We start from the raw sequence: 15,888 nt of genomic DNA on the forward strand, positions 1-15,888 counted from the left end.
GCAGGACGGTGGAGCAGTGGCTAGCACTGCTGCATCAAGGTGCCGAGGTCCCAGGTTCCATCCCGGCTCTGGGTCACTGTCTGTGTATAATTTGCACATTCTCCCCGTGTTTGCGTGGGTTTCACCCTAACCCTAACCCCAACACAAAGATGTGCAGGGTAGGACATGCTAAATTGCCCCTTCATTGGAAAAGGGTACTCTAAATTTATTTTTAAAAATAACTTTTTATTTAGCCTGATTCGCATTTGACAGGCATCATGCACCTTTTTTGGATTCATAGAACTATAGCATCCCAATAGTGCAGAAGGAGTCCATTCAGCCCATTGGGTCTACATCGGCCCTCTGAAAGAGCACCCTACCTGGGCCTACTCTCCCACCTTATCCCTGTAACCCTCTAGCCTGCAAATCTTTGGCCTGTCGGAGGAAACCAGAGCTCCCCACGCAAACATGGGGTGGAAACCCAAACTCCACACAGACAGTCACCCAAGGCCAGAATTGGACCCGGGGCTGAGCACTGTGCCACTGTGACGGCATATGCTATATCTCCCTTGCCCTGGCTTTGTTTCCCCTGTTTCTCCCCTGGAATATAGCTAGCTAGTATCTGAAACATCTCTTCCTTAATGATCACCCATTGTTCTGCTGCAGTTTTAATGTCAAAGTTTTGTTCAATTTTACTCCAGCTAAATCCATCTAAACCCATTGAATTTATCCCTCTTCCAGTTTAAAAGTTCTATTTTAGTTTGTTCCTTGCTATTCTCCATCACTAATCTAATATTTATGGTATAATGATCACTATAACCCAAGTGCTTTCCACTTGGCCCACCTCATTCCCATTGGATCAATTACATACTGGTCAGGGAAGTTCTCCCCAACGTATTTCTGAAATTTCTTCCCCTTCTTACTCTTGATTCTAACATTTTTCGAATCAAATTTGGGCAAACAAAATCCCTCAGTGTGTGAGGTCCATGCAACAGTCATCCAACCCGACTGTCTTATCCCCTACTGAGGGAGAGGGAGCACACATTGTATACCGGCAAGCTTCAGGCCTTCCACGAGCAGTGGGTGCAGTGGGGACTGGGGTGCATCATCACCCCTGGGATTGATATTTGGGTTTAGTTAGTTAAGTTTCCTTTGAGGTTTTGTTTCAGGTACTGTGCTTCGCAAGGGGCTGTCACACCCCCACATTTAAAATTTTTTTTAGAGTACCCAATTCTTTTTTTACACTTAAGGGATGATTTAGCGTGGCCAATGATGAGTTGCGTACTCTGGATCCGTGGAGACTGCGTTTACCTCAGCAGTAACACATACAGGCTACCAACACTTGAAATAGTACAACACTATTTTATTAAGCTAGAAACTGTTGAACATACTTTCACTGTGGGTTGACACTATGTTAGATTAAACTAAAGGCCTATGCCTATCCTAACCAGTCTATGCATTCAGCACATGGTGAAGATCTGTGCTGTAAGCTGTGAGCTCTGTCCTTCTGAGAGGCTGCATCCCGAATAAGCGGGAAAACTGATGCCCTCTGCCTTTATAGTGAGTGTGCTCTAACTGGTGATTGGCTGCGGTGTTGTGTGTGTTGATTGGTCTTGGTGTGTGTCAGTCAGTGTGTGTGTCTGCACCATGATATACTGGTGTATATTATGACAGCCAATCCACCTACCCTGCACATCTTTGGGTTCTGGGGGTGAGACCCACGCATATATGGGGAGAATATATCTCCACACGGATAATGACCTAGGGCAGGGATCGAACCAATGTCCTCAGCGCCATGAGGCAGCAGTGCTAACCACTGCCCGACCATGCCGCCCTCACCCCCCACTCACTTTTGTTTAATTTATTAATCATTTGTTTAATTAAAGGTAAGATAGCCATTCTATATTTCCTGATCTCTAATTTCCCTGTCTGTCTGCCTGTTCTCTATTCTATCACAATCTCTCTCTGCACTATTGGAAGGGTGGCTGGTGTGATAGAATGCGCACAGTCATGTGATCATACACTCTTTCATTGTCATCCCTAACCAAATAGATTTTGCCTTTGCCCCCTCTTTCCAATACTACAACATTTTGGCAAATCAGTTCTCCAACCCCATCTTTTCCCTTTCCTACCTATTATATTACGTTGTGCAATATCTTGTTACTCATTTGCTTTCTGTAGGAATGGTCATATGCGCAATGTTCAGTAACACTCAAAGTTTTCAAATAGAGCAAATACTGTTTATTGAGTAACGTTAATAAATGAACTATGAGTTTGTTCACTCTTCAATAACTAACTGTAGATTAGATTAACTGCACCTGCACACTAAGCTAACTCTCTCTCACTCTGTTCACTATTTACTTCTAACACAAAGAGATGGAACTCTCTCTGACTTTATCTTTTATACCCATATCTGGTCCTGCCATTTAGTGGTCATCTAGCACTTGCTTATGTATATTAATGATGTGGAGATGCCGGCGTTGGACTGGGGTGAGCACAGTAAGAAGTCTTACAACACCAGGTTAAAGTCCAACAGGTTTGTTTCAAACACGAGCTTTCGGAGCACGGCTCCTTCACCTGAAGAAGGAGCCGTGCTCCGAAAGCTCGTGTTTGAAACAAACCTGTTGGACTTTAACCTGGTGTTGTAAGACTTCTTACTATGTATATTAACCCTCTACATTCACTCAGATATACTGATCATTACACTACTTTTGTTGAACATTTTGTTTCCATGAGTACTCTGCACCCAATCCTCTCTATTTTTAAGCCATGCTGCCATCATTGCCAAACATCAGAGGTAGAAACTGTTTCATTTTGTGGAATGGGTGGTAGGAGGTGGTGTTTTCATGATTTAAATTCTACTTAAGGTGTAGTCGTATCAGGTCCAATGATTATGGAAAACATTCATTATTCAGCTGTGACCCGGTTATAAGGATTTATACCCTTTTAAGATAGAATAAAAATATCAACAAATAAAGCAAAATTAACTGAGGTGACGGCCTCTGGTGGGGCACTGAACTAAAATAGAATTTCAAAAGGAAATTTAACTATTTAAATAAAAATGTCATTCCTGGCGGGGGGTTATGCACCTGAGTACATGGCACCCATCACTGTGGAAGGACTGGCGCGTGCCAATAGACACTGCGTGCTCCCTCACCAAGGCCATCTGGATGTAAATGTAGCCACGGTAGATTTGGCAAAAAGTTTGGTCAGACCACCTCCTCTGCTCCCTGTTGCCGAGACCAGTAAATGGTCACTTTTGCCAGGCCCAGCAGCAGGCTTATGAGGAGGCCGTCCTTCCGCCTCACACCCACTCTGCACTTGGTGACCAGAATTAGGAGCACGGGGCTAAAATGCAACCAAATGTTCAGGAGCAACCCCTTCAAATAACGAAAAAGGAACTGCAACCTCGGCCAATCTACATAAATGTGAAACATGGACTCCCCTTGGCTGTAGAAAAGGAATGCGGCCTCGGTGTCCGTGAACCATCTTCACCTATGATTACGTGGCATGACACTGCTGCATGTAACAGCCTCCACGGCGTGTTCTCAATGAAAAAAGGGAGGAGCCCCACATAGAGAGTCCTCCACTGGTGGCCTGCCCCACTGCCAGGTGATAGAACAGAATGCGAAGGCATGTCCTGATGATGGAGGAAGGGAAGAAGGTGGACGGTGTGCAGCAGCCCACACAGGAAAACCCTCCGCGCTGAATGAAAAGGCAAGGAAGGAATTTCCGTAAGAAGGCTAAAATTGTGGAGTTGTGGCCCCCACCCCCCACCGAGAAAGGCTTTGAGGTGCAGGACCAATGTGGAATTCCGTCCAAATAGAGGCCAGTTTGGACAGGAGTCCACTGCACGCTTGAACCACCTCAACACCATGAGTGGTGTCGGGGCCGAGTACCAAGGTTTTCAGGCTGTGGATGGCTTTGGCCGTGAGCTGGTCATTAATCGACGGACACCTGGCTAATTCTTGTGATGTTGTCCAGCGTGCTCCTCCGCCATCCAGGACAAGAATTTGAGAAACGTGAGAAACGGCGAGTGGCGATTCTCCAAGCGGCCTGTCGAAAAACGCAACACGCCATTTTGGGGGGTGGGAGAATCATGGGGGGGGGGGGGGGTGCCAGGGTGGCATGGCGTGATTCGCCCAGCCCTCCCGCGATTCTGCCACCCGGCGTGGGGTGCGGAGAATCGCGCCCCAGGTATCTCACTACCGCTTAGAACATAGAACATAGAACAGTACAGCACAGAACAGGCCCTTCGGCCCTCACTGTTGTGCCGAGCCATGATCACCCTACTCAAACCCACGTATCCACCCTATACCCGTAACCCAACAACCCCCCCCCCCCCCCTTAACCTTACTTTTTTTAGGACACTACGGGCAATTTAGCATGGCCAATCCACCTAACCCGCACATCTTTGGACTGTGGGAGGAAACCGGAGCACCCGGAGGAAACCCACGCACACACGGGGAGGATGTACAGACTCCGCACAGACAGTGACCCAGCCGGGAATCGAACCTGGGACCCTGGAGCTGTGAAGCATTTATGCTAACCCCCATGCTACCGTGCTGCCCCTAAGACTCTTTGAAGACTCTAGGATAGAGTCCATTAGGACCCATGGATTTTTCAGCCTCTGCTCCAACAATTTGCTCAATATAATTTCCTTAGGAATTGTAATTTTCTTGACATCCGTCCCTCCCTCTCAATTCCTGATTTACTGCCATTTCTAATATATTTCTACGGTGTTTAATAGAAACATACTTACAAAAACCACGATGGTCCTTGTTTGACGAAGGAGGCTGAGGAAGAGAAATTTGACTGCACTCTAAGCAGGAGAGAGAGTGAGTACCGATTCTGTGAATTTGCTTCTCTTTTTATACATATATATTCCTATTTAGTGTATGGTCTTCCCTGTGTCTTATCTCCCCAACTGAACAAGTTCCTAAAGCCAAATGGCCAGGTTTGTGGTTCAGCAAAAAAATGTGATTTAATTTTCTTTGTATCAGCTTGAGTGTCAGATGTTTAAAATGTATGGTCGGACAGGGAGCTGTTAAAGACACATCGCCACTTTTGTTTACTTCTAATGTGTCAAGATTCTTAACTATACAGATGTCCAGATAGCCACTATTAAGAATGGTGTCAGAATGTATAGAGCTGGACAGGAAGATTGCTTAAATAATTGCACTTGCTTTTTCTATATCCTGTCCCACGTTCCGGTTTGTGGTTATAATTGCAGTAAGGTAATTAGAATTATTTATGATCTGTCAATGCAAGGATCTTGCTGATGCCTTGCATTTGTCTAAGGTGACTTAATAAGTCTAAGGATTGGCTAATGTTTCTGCAGCTACGTACTGACTTTTGAAAGATCTTTCTGCAAAAGTGGTTTTCTTCCACTTTGAATTAAAGCACTTTTTGTATTAATTTCTACTTCTTAGTCAATTACGAGGGGGCATAGGTTTAAGGTACGAGGGGCAAAGTTTAGAGGAGATGTGTGAGGCACAGAGGTTAGTGGGTGCCTGGAACTCGCTGCCTGAGGAGGTGGTGGAAGCAGGGACGATAGTGACGTTTAAGGGGTATCTTGACAAATACATTAATAGGATGGGAATAGAGGGATATGGACCCCTGAAGTGTAGAAGATTTTAGTTCAGATGGGCAGCATAGTCGGCACAGGCTTGGAGGGCCTTTGTTCTTTGTTCTTTATAAGTGTCTTTATTCTAATTTGAATTCTGCGGAGAGTGTGATATCACAACACCATCCTTGCTGTGTTGGCCTGGGTGGCACACATGGTTGGCACCACCTCCTGCCCCTGCAGTTGGACTCCCCCAACTGCGCCTGCAGGCACTGGATGGTTGCTGACATGCCCTCCTGTAGTCTCCGACTCTGCGCTGCATCTCCGATATTAATGAGACCACCCTTTCCAGAAGCGCAAGGCCTGTCTGGACGCCACCTAGTCCTTGGGGTTGGGCTGCCTTCTGACCATCCGCCCCCTCGGGGGCTCCTAACTTCACCTGATGTACCGTTGCACATGTGTGGTGTGCATCAGATAGTGTCCCAGGAATCCCTTCGCTATAATGCCCAAAAGAGGTGAGTGTCTCTGGTATGGTGGAGGGTGCCGGACAGCAGTGACGAAAAGTCATTGTCGTCCCCGGACAAGCGCTCTGGGGTGTTGTGAGGTTGCAGTGGGGGGAGCGGGTCACCAACAGGTTCTGTCTCTGCGCAGGTCAGCCACGGGTTGCGGCTGGGAGCATGGGATCCCAGATGGATCCGCCTCGGTCGCCAGGTGATCCTGCAACTCAAAAGACAGGTTGCATGGTAAGATCGTGGGTAGGTGGCGTAGTGCGGGGGGGAGGAGTGATGCATGTGCCATAGGGACATCGTAATTAATTGGAGACTCACTTGGATCTCCGGTGCCATTCTCTGCCTCGGCGACTGCCCGCTCTCCAACCCCGCCGACAAGGTCCAACACCCTCTGCTCTGCAACGGTGAGGGGCTGCAGCTCCGGCGGGACCCTCCGGTCTTCACTCTCTTCCTGTGGCTGTGGGCCCCGTTCGTCTTGGGGGACGGATAATGCACAGTGTGAGACACTCGGGTGTGGGTGGCACATGGGAGGTCTGCGGCCAGTGGCCTGCGTGGAGTTCAACGTCAGAAAAATTGTCGCCACACCCGCACCACATTCCGTTATCGGTGACGGGTAAGCAACAGCGTCACATGGAACAAGAGCAGAACACACGACAAACGGTGTGGGAAACGTCGGGTCCGTGATTGACACTCGCAGGGCTGAGAAGCTGCAGTCGCGCTTAAACTATACATCCCCCCCCCCCCCCCCCCCCCCCACATACACCCTGATTGCAGCCGGAAAGATGGTATTGGTTGTGCTGAACCACCCATAGAGCTGATGGGTCAGCCGGGGCCAGAGGACCCCAGGGGATGCCGGGGGGGGCGGGGGGGGGGGGGGGGGGTTCACCTATATGACTCAAGCCACCAGCTTTATAGTGGGCTGTCAGCAACATGCGCAGCTGCATGGTTGCCTTGCTGGCAGCGGTAATGGTGTGGCATACCCATCCACCCCGACCCCACAGCCCACCTCCTGGCCACCCCCCAGTGCTCCCCCCAGCCCTGCACCCCCTTCCCCTCCGGTTAGCGGCATGGCTGTTGACAAAGTATGGCGGTGTTGAACACTGTCCATATGCTCTCTATCTCAGAAGCCACCAAGCCAGGTTCACGACCGTTGAGAGCACACGTGGATTGCGCTGTCGGTAACTCGTTCCATTGGAGGTGGAGCCTGCTAATGAAATGCAAATGGGGTTGCATTACGCCTGGCATGTGTTGCAATAATGCCATTTTTGAGGAGGTGGAGCATTGTGAATCGGCATCAAACTAGTGCCTGCCGCGACTTCCGGTGGTGTTCGCGAATGGGTCGGCCACATCGAGAGGAGCACCCGCCGGTGTCCACTGTTTACGAAGCTTTCGGGGGTTTCCGCGTTTGTTCACTCTCCCCCCGATTTATGTCGGCCTTTAGGGCCATCCTGGGCGCCAAGCTGGACCGGTTTGGCAACCGGCATGGAACCCCGCACGAGTGTCGAGCTGCCGGAGCTGAGGGGTCGAGCCCTTGGTGCGCGCCATTTGGAACGGCGGGGCCGGAGCGAACTAAACACATGGCTGTAGAGGTGGCAGGCCTGAAGCCAAGGCGCATTGTAGTGGGGATGTTGCACATCCAGTGGCTCCCGCTTACAATGTGTTTTTAAGAAGTCTGAAGTCCCGGGGGAAGTTTTTTTTACATTGGTGGGGTTGCACTGCTTATGGTGGAAAGGATGACCAAGGTGATGGCTGTGGAGCTGGAAAGCAGTTTGTGGGCCACATGGAGGAGTTGAGGAAGGAGATGGCGGTCGCACTGAAGTCATTGATGGAGGAGGCAATCGCCCCGGTGAGGGTAGCTATGGCAAAGACATCATCTCCCTCGATGGAGGACGAGCTGTGGAGGGAGCTGGAGGTCAACAGAGGACTCCAAGCAAATCTCGTGGACTTGGAGAACCACTCGAGGTGACACAATCTGAGAATTATGGGCTTGCCCAAAGGGACAGAGGGCTCGAGGCCAACAGAATACTTTGCTAAGATGCTGGCGGAGATGATGGGGGAAGGTGAGAACTCCTCCCGGTATGAGCTGGACCGAGCTCATCGGTCGTTAAGACCAAAGCCCAAAGTAAATGAGCCGCCAAGAGCAGTAATTATCTGCTTCCATAAATACCACATGAAGGAGAAGGTGTGAAGCTGGGCGAAGCAGAAGCGGGAGGTGCAGTGGGCTGGTGCTAGAGTTCGGATTTACCAGGACTTGACAGTGGAGTTGGCAAAGAGACGAGCGGCGTTCGGCTGAGTAAAGGCAACAAGGGGGTGCGATTTGGTATGGTACACCCGGCGAAGCTGAGGGTAACGTATAACGCCAAAGATTTTTATTTCAAAACAGTGGAGGCGGCTGAGTCGTTCGTGAAGGCAGAAGGCTTGGGACAGACGTGAGGATCAGAGTTGGAAAAGAGACTGTGGACTGTGATTGGGGAACTGGAAAATGTATAAATGCTATAACTTTCTTTTCATTGACCTGTATTGTATTTTACTTGACTTCACATTGTTATAGAGTTTAAGTTTTGTTTGGGTGGATTGGAATTCTTTGTTGCGATTATATGTTATTTTAGTGAATTGCATGGATTGGATTGTTGTTTTTTTTCCTTCTGGGACTGGGTGAGAGTAGACGGTATGCTTTGCATGGGGGGGTGGGGAGATACCCTTTGTATGGGGGGGGGATTCTGGGAGGGGGAAGGGGTTCGATGTTAATAATGGATAGAGGCGAGTCAGGCTCATGGGGCAGGACCTGGTGGTACGGTGATGGTGGACAAGAAGGGTGGGGTTGAGAGACCCCCAGTTAAGATAGTCACGTGGAACACAAGGAGGTTAGGAGGTCCAGTCAAGAAGTCAAGGGTGCTTGCGCATCTTAAAAGTTTGAAAGCTGATGTAGCAATGCTGCAGGAGACTCACTTAAGGGTGAAGGACCAGGTGAGACTTAAAAAGTGCTGGGTTAGTGATGCACGATCAATTGCACAAAGACTCAGATTGGGTACAACTGTGGCTTTATTGCAGTCAGATGTGTGGCCTCCTGCTGCAGCTGGTGAAATGGCAGATCAATGGAGGACGCGCATATTCATACAGCTCCTACAGGCGGAGCCAGTCGGCAGGGGCTACCGGCGAACCTGTAGTACAGGTCCTACCTTACATCCCCTAATACAGGTGCACACAGTGGTTCACCACATTCACCCCCTGTTAAAAATGAGTCTGGCGGGGATGGTGTGGAACTATATACAATGTTGAGAATTATGTATAGTGTCTTAGAAAAGAAGTGGAGGAGAGAAAAAAAAATGTCCATTTTGACGGACCGATGCCCGTTAGAGGTTCAGTCGATCCGGTGCTTTGACGATTCGCTGGGAGCGACGTAACTGAGGCGGCGATGTCGGTGCTGGCGATGCTGGTGCTGGCCTGCTGTCGGATGCCTCCGGGAGCGTGCCAAAATCTTCTTCGTCCTCTTGCGTGGGCAGGGGAAGGAGGGATGTGCCTGGTGGGGTTAATGTTGGTAGCGCCGGGGGGAGTGGAGGATGGCGCCTGGGCGGGGAAGTGTGATTGGTTGGAACCTGACGGTGCCAGGGACTCCCTGAGGGAGACAGTATCTTGGCAGCCGTCGGGGAACTCCACGTAAGCACACTGGGGGTTCGCGTGGAGCAAGTGTATCCTGTCCACCAACAGGAGTCGGACGTGCCTACGGAGCAGGACCGGTCCTGGAGCCGCGAGCCAAGTCGCGAGCGACTCCCCGGATGTGGACTTCCTGGGGAAGGTAAAAAGACGTTCATGGGGTGTGTTATTCGTAGTGGTGCACAGTAGTGACCAGATGAAGTGTAGTGCATGAGGGAGGACCTCATGTCAGCGGGAGGCTGGGAAGTTTCTGGACTGTAGGGCCAGCTGGACGGCCCTCCATACTGTCCCGTTCTCTCTCTCTACCTGCCCGTTTCCCCGGGGGTTGTAGCTGGTCGTCCTGCTGGAGGCGATACCCCAACTGAGCAGGAACTGACGCAGCTCATCACTCATGAATGAGGATCCCCTGTCACTGTGGATGTAGGCGGGGAAACCAAACAGAGCGAAGATTGTGTTGAGGGCCTTGATGACGGTGGCAGACGTCATATCCGGGCATGGGATGGCGAAGGGGAATCTGGAGTACTCATCGACCACACTGAGAATATACGTGTTGCGGTCGGTGGAGGGGAGGGGCCCTTTGAAATCCACACTGAGGCGTTGAAATCCCTGGTGACTGCCCGTACTTCCTCGACAGAGTAGGGCAGGTTGCGAGCCGTGACGAGGTGGTACAGTCGTGCGACCCCCGGGTGACAAAGGCTGTTGTGCAGGGTCCGGAGTTGGTCTAGTTGTGCGCTGGCACATGTACCTCGGGAGAGGGCGTCTGGCGGCTCGTTGAGCTTGCCAGGGGGATACGAAATCTCATAATTATAGGTGGAGAGCTCGAATTTCCATCGCAATATTTTATCGTTTTTGATCTTGCCCCGCTGTGTGTTATTGAACATGAAGGCTACTGACCGTTGGTCAGTGAGGAGAGTGAATCTCCTGCCTGCCAGGTAATGCCTCCAATGCCACACAGTTTCAACGATTGCTTGGGCCTCTTTTTTGACGGATGAGTGCCGAATTTATGAGGCATGAAGGAAGCGGTAAAAGAATGCCACGGGTCTGCCTGATTTAGAGGGGCTGCAAGGGCGTCACTTTCTACTTGGAAGGGCAGTGTCTCGTCTACTGCGTGCATTCCGGCCTTGGCTATGTCTGCTCTGATACGGGTGAAGGCCTGTTGTGCCTTGGCCGTGAGGGGAAATTGGGTGAACTGCATGAGTGGGCGGGTCTTGTCGTGGGATGTCATTGGCGTTCCTGCCTCATGGGGAAGACAAGATGGCAGTGCCTGGGGAAGTCCTGCGGGGAACAAAATGGCAGCGCCCATGGGGCGCACACTACGGGGGCGGGACAAGATGGTAGCGTCCATGGGCCGCATGTTAGTGGAGCTGGACAAGATGGCGGCACCCATGGGCTGCACGTGGACTGAGAGGAAGGAGATGGCGGCGCCCACTGGCCGCACGTGGTCCCGGGGCGGACGATGGCAGCACCCACTGGCCGCACATGGCCCCGGGAGGAGAAGATGGTGGCACCCATTGTGCATTTGGCAGGGGGGAGGGGGCGATAGCGGCAACTGCGCGGGCCTGGCACACTGCGGCGAAGTGGCCCTTTTTGTTACAAGACTTGCACGTGGCGGCGCAGGCCGGGCAGCATTGGCGGGGTGCTTCTGTTGGCCACAGAAGTAGCAGTGGGGACCCTCGGGGTGCGCGGGTTGGCGTGTGACGCAGGCGTATTGGCTAGGCAGGGCCCCAGCTGGGGGGGTCGTTTGCGGGGTCCAGGAGGGATAGGAGGGTTGGGCCGCGCGGCGAGAGGGGTAGGCCTGAACATTATGGGAGGCGACCGTCATGCAGAGCGCTAATGTTTTTGTCTCCGCTAGGTCGAGCGTGGCCCCTTCCAGTAGTCTTTGTCGGATGAGGTCCGACCCAATCCCCGTTACGAACGCATTGCGCATGAGGAGGTTGGAATGTTTGATGGCTGTAACGGCCTGACAGTCACAGTCCTGGACGAGTGGGATTAGGGCCCGCCAGAGATCTTCGATGGACTCACCAGGGAGTTGAGAGCGAGTGGCGAGTATGTGCCTGGCGAAGAGCGTGTTCGCTTTCTGCGCGTAGTTCTCTTTTAAGAGTGCCATGGCTTCCGCGTAATTCAGGGCGTCCTGGATCAATGGGAACATGCTTGAGCTCAACCTGGAATACAGGACCTGTATCTTCTGAGCCTCCGTCGGTGTGGGGTTCGCTGCGTTGATATAAACCTCAAAGCAAGCTAGCCAGTGATTAAAGTCCTTTCTGGCATCGGGCGAGTGCGGATCCAGCTGCAGGCGATCTGGTTTGATTCTGATATCCATCTTGTTGAAAATCTGACTGCAATGAATTGATGCACAATCAATTGCACAAAGACTCAGATTGGTACAACTGTGGCTTTATTGCAGTCAGATGCGTGGCCTCCTGCTGCAGCTGACGAAATGGCAGATCAATGGAGGACACGCATATTCATACAGCTCCTACGGGCAGAGCCAGCCGGCAGGGGCTACCAGCGAACCTGTAGTACAGGTTCTACATTACATCCCCTAATACAGGTGTACAGTGGTTCACCACAGTTAGTCAGGTGTTTCACTCTGGATTTGACGGAAGGGCTCGAGGGGTAGCGGTAATGGTCAGCAAAAGAGTACGTTTCCAGATGGAGAATGTGGTTGCAGATCAGGGGGCTAGATATGTTATTGTGACAGGTGTGCTGGAGGGGAGGTTAGTGGCGCTGTTAAGCTGTTAAGTGTATATGGTCCCAATTGGGATGATGTGGGATTCATGAAGAAGGTGTTTGGGGCCATCCCCGACTTGGACACACACGAACTGAAGCCAAGGTTGGACAGGTCACGGCTACGCTCGCTTTTCCCATCGGGGGGGGGGGGGGGGGGGGGGGGGGGGCGAAGGCGTTGGCTGGGCTAATGGTGAAAATGGGAGGGGTGGACCCTTGGAGGCTTCTGCACCTGAGGGAGAGGGAGTACTCGCTTTTCTCGGCGGTCCATAAGGTATACTCGCGGATCGACTTTTTCATGGCGGGGAAGGCTGTGCTGGCTGGGGTTAAGGGGTCGGAGTACTCGCCAATTGCAGTATCAGATCATACCCCACATTGGATACTGGAAAAGGGGGTAGTACAGAGGCCAGAGTGGAAATTAGATGTGGGACTGTTGGGGGACCGAGAGTTCTGTGACAAAATTGAAAAAGTAATTGAGGAATATGTAGGTTTCAACTGTACGGGTGAGGTGTCGAAAAACTTTTCTGGGAGGCTCTAAAGGCGGTGGTGAGGTGATCTTGTTTAAGGCGAGGGTGGACAAAGAGGAGAGTTTGGAACGGCAGAGGGTAATAGATGAGCTGTTCAAGGTAGATAGGAGTTATGCAGAAGATGGGGACCCAGCGAAGTTGGAAAAGAGGAAGGAACTACAGGCGAACTTTGACCGACTATCTACCAGGCAGGCAATGCGCCAACTGAGGCAAGCAAGGGGTGAAGTTTACGAGCATGGAGAGAAGGCGGGACATAGGTTTGCGGGTCAGCTTGGCAGGGAGGCGGCGGTAAGGGAAATTGTTCAGGTGAGGTACAGGGCAGGGAAGTTGATGGTGCCTCCGGATCAGATTAACAAGGTCTTTGAGGAATTCTATGAGAGCTTGTACAGGTCAGAACCACTTGGGGGAGACCGGGAGATGAAGGAATTTCCAGATGGGCTGGAAAACCGAGGTTAGGGGAGGGGGACAGGGCTACAATAGAAAGAGCGATAGTGGAGCACGAGATAAAAGATGCGATTTGGAGGATGCAGTCTGGGAAGGTGGCAGGGCCGGATGGGTTTCCGATGGAATAGTATAAAAAATTCAAGTATAAGCTGGCACCCCTGATGGTGGGGTTGTTTAAGGAGGCAGTAGGGAAAGGGGTCTTACCACAAAATTTAGGGCAAGCATCAATTTCCCTGTTGCTTAAAAAAGATAAGGAATGTGATAAGACCTGACGGAGCGTGGGTCGTATAGGCCCATATCACTTTTAAACGTGGATGCAAAATTATTGGCGAAGGTACTGGCAGGTAGGCTGGAGGGGTGCCTCCAAAAGGTGATAGGTGAAGATCAAACAGGGTTTGTGAGAGAGAGACAGCTCTTTTCGAACGTTAGGAGGGTATTGAACGTGGTTTTGGCACCGGCGGAGGGGAAGGAAACAGGTGGATGTGGCATTGGATGCCGAGAAAGCGTTTGACCGGGTAGAATGGGGGTACTTGATGGTAGTTCTGGAGTGGTTTGGGATTGGCCCACGATTTGTGGACTGGGTAAAGCTACTACATAAGGAGCCGAGGGCGAGTGTCCGCACAAATAACATCAGCTCAAGACACTTTACTCTCCACCGTGGGACTAAGCAGGGATGTCCTTTGTCCTCCCTGCTGTGTTCACTCACGATTGAGCCATTGGCCATTGCGTTAAGAAGTTCGGTGGTATGGAAAGGGATAGTGCCGGGGACAGAGCGTAGGGTGTCCTTACATGCCGATGACTTGTTGTTATACGTGTCTGAACCGACTGTGTCAATAGGGGGAATATTGCAGCTGCTTCAGGTATTTGGGTCTTTCTCGGTGTACAAACTAAATCTAGACAAGAGTGAGTATTTTGTGGTGTCTCAGCCGGGGGTGGGGGCAGGGGTGGTGGGCTGCCATTCCGTAGGGCAGAGACTCACTTTAGATACCTGGGGGTGCTGGTATTGAGGGGAGGGGTGGGGGGGGGGATGCTCCGTCGGTACAACATTTCTAGTTTGGTGGGGTGAAAGCTGGTATAGCAAGGTAGCTAGAGATGGTCTCCCTTTTGTCACTGGTGGGTCGGGTGCAGGCAGTTAAAATGAACGTGTTGCTGCACTTTCTGTTTATTTTCCAATGCCTGCCGATTTTCCTGCCAAAGGCATTTTTTAGAGAGATTGAAGGAATGTTCGAAGATTGAACGGTATTAAGACACTAAAAGATTTGTTTCTTGGGGGTCGGTTTGCAGGATTGAAGGAGCTGGGAGCGAAGTATGGGCTGGAGCAGGGGGAAATATTTAGATACATGCAGGTTCGAGACTTTGCAAGAAAGAAAATAATAATAACAATAATCGCTTATTGTCACAAGTAGGTTTCAGTGAAGTTACTGTGAAAAGCCCCGAGTCGCCACAATCTGGCATCTGTTTGGGCAGGCCGGTACGGGAATTGAACCCACGCTGCTGGCATTGTTTTGCATTACATGTCAGCTGTTTTGCCCACTGTGCTAAACCAGCCCCTCGTTTACAGAGCTTCACGGTTGAGCTGGCGTCCACATTACTGGAGGAGGTGCTGACGATAGGGGTCCTAGAGAAGGGGGTAAAGTCGGCGGTTTACAGGGCTATTTTGGAAGAGGAGAAGGCACCACTGGAAGGGATCAAAGCAAAGTGGGAGGGAGGAAGAGTTGGGAAAGTGTATGGAGGAGGGAACTGGTGTGAGGTGCTCCGGAGAGTGAACGCCTCCACCTCGTGCGCGAGGTTGGGACTGATACAGCTGAAGGTGGTATATAGAACACACCTCCCAAGGGCGAAGATGAGCCAGCTCTTTGAGGGGGTAGAAGATGTGTGTGAACGGTGCGGGGGTGGAGGGTGTGCCCTGCAAATCACATTTACATGTTTTGGTCCTGTCCAATGCTGGAGGATTACTGGAAGGAGGCTTTTAGGGTAATCTCCTACGTGGTGCACATGAAACTGGACCTGGGCCCTCGGGAGGCCATATTCGGGGTGTCGGACCAGCCTGGTTTGGAAATGGGTGTGGAGGCAGATGTTGTAGCGTTCGCCTCGTTGATTGCCCGAAGGTGGATTCTGTTGGGATGGAGAGCAACTTCTCCACCCTGTGCCCTGGCCTGGCGGGGGGACCTGTTGGAATTCTTGACTCTTGAGAAGGTTAAGTTTGAACTGAGGGGAAGGTTGGAGGGGTTCTACAATTCATGGGCGTTATTCATTATGCATTTACAAGAATTGGACAACATTGAACTTTAGGGGGGTGGGTTGGGAGGGTTGGGGGGAGGGGTCTGTATGTGTTAATGGTGACTATGGGTGATTCCTGATTCCTTTTTGTTATTTGTTTATGTTAACATGCGGACAGTTGTTTGGGGGTTGGTGGGCGGATGGGATTGTGTTATTGATATGAGGATTGACGTTATATTCGTTGCTGTTTATTGTTTATTGT

The sequence above is a fragment of the Scyliorhinus canicula genome, chromosome 11, assembly GCF_902713615.1.
Source record: "Scyliorhinus canicula chromosome 11, sScyCan1.1, whole genome shotgun sequence".
In the NCBI taxonomy this organism is placed as follows: domain Eukaryota; kingdom Metazoa; phylum Chordata; class Chondrichthyes; order Carcharhiniformes; family Scyliorhinidae; genus Scyliorhinus; species Scyliorhinus canicula.